Source organism: Mytilus edulis, chromosome 6 (genome assembly GCF_963676685.1).
Source record: "Mytilus edulis chromosome 6, xbMytEdul2.2, whole genome shotgun sequence".
Classification (NCBI taxonomy): Eukaryota; Metazoa; Mollusca; class Bivalvia; order Mytilida; family Mytilidae; genus Mytilus; species Mytilus edulis.
The window spans coordinates 81,814,602-81,816,575 of NC_092349.1; positions in this window are offsets into that span (position 1 = coordinate 81,814,602).

The window sequence follows — 1,974 nt, forward strand, 5'->3', positions numbered from 1 at the left end:
ATGAAGGGTTACACTAATGACTGGACCGAATGACAGGACCGAATGACAGGACCAAATGAAAAATGCTAATAACTTTTTCGTTTCTCAAAGGATTGATCTCTATCATAGCATTTTTATTTGGTCCTGTTATTGTCGAAGTTGGTCCTGTCATTATCAAAGTTGGTCATGTCACGTTTTCTAAAGTTTCTTACATATTTTTTTAATTTTTTTTCTTAAATCTATTTATCAAATGATGAAATCTTATTATATTTCAAATTTCAGAAAAATATTTTGAGAAATAAAAGAGAAATGAGCAATTTCATCTGGTCCGGTCATTGTCGTTGTTGGTCCTGTCAGTCAGCGATGGTCATGTCACGTTTTCGAAAGTTTTCGAAAATAAATCTATATTTTTTATAACATTTAGGTTTCAAAATATGACATACCATTTTATATTTCAAATCTGAGATAATTCCTTTGAAAAATAAAAAAGTTATTAGAATTTTTATTTGGTCCTGTCATTCTCGATGTTGGTCCTGTCATTATCAGAGTTGGTCATGTCACGTTTTCTAAAGTTTCTTACAAAACTTTTTATTTTTTTTCTTAAATCTATTTATCAAATGATAAAATCTTATTATATTTCAAAGGAGTAGGGGCTTTAATGGCCTAAAATGGCCCCAGATTTACAAGATTATAAAAATTCTAACAGAGCAGATTTTTCTCCATAAATTATTAGAATATGAGTAAATGATTTAAAAAAAATGTTTTTATTTAACTAAAAAAGGTTCAATGATGTCACAATGGTAGGTGCAAATGACGTCATAATTGGGAAAATAAGCAAAAATACCGAAAATTTGATGGTTTTTCTAAATTTTGACCACCGCACCATGCTTGCACCAATTAGAAATTTTAACATTTTGACAAGTTCATACATATCAAACTTCGGATAAAAAATCTTTTTGGTGCAAGGTTGGTGCGATAGTTTATTTTATATTTTTCATAGCCAAGCGGAGCAATAAAAAGCTGAAATTTGCCGTCCAACTTGGACCTTTTCATCTGACAAAGTTTAGTTTATGCATTCTTATACCTATAGAAACTTTTTTTTTTGTTTATGAATGTAAAGTGTATTCCTAATTATCTTTCCGTTAGTTTATCTAGTTAGATTTCTTTAAAAAATCTGACAGCTATAAACTTCATGTGCAAGGGAGTCAATACCAACTTTGAGGACAATTTTTTTAATTATGAAATTTTAGATAGACCTTCAATATAACAAAATCTGTACATTTCTGATGTTTTTGCTAATTATAAATTCAAAATTTGTTGTTTGAATGGGGAAATCTTCTCTCTCTGGTATTAGGGTCAGATCCATGATTTATGTAACGAAAAGTGGGGGGGGGGGGGGGGGGGGGGGCGAGAAACACAAGATTTATTTCGAAAATGAAACTACCTACATTGGATGTGTCTTTGTGGGTAATGTGCATAGAAGAGAACAAGTTCTATAAAATTTGAAACGGCATAAGGTAGACTTTCCATATATCTGTATAAACATGTATATATTATTATATAAGTATGCCTGAGCCTGTGACAACTCTACAACAGATTTATTCATTGGATCACCAGCAGTGATGCTGATACATGGCTATGTACATCATGTATATACAACTCGTCTAAACATCAACCCAACAATGTAAGATCTGTAAATTTGCAAATGTATATATATATACTGACCGACTTTAGAAACGCAACACTAAATTATTTTTGTGTTATTTTTGAATGAATGTGTCACGGTCAAAAGCAATGACTGCATGTTGCAAACGCCAAAATAATTGTTAGAAAGGTCAACAAATTCTGTCCGACATGTTTTGGGTTCTGTTTTACACCTTCTGGTTTTGCATTTGTTCAACCCATTAATTGGTTTTGGCAATTATGCGGTTGGAACTTGAGGGCATTTAAGGTTTTCCTTCAGTTGATTCTTTGGCAATTCAGTTGATGGGAAAC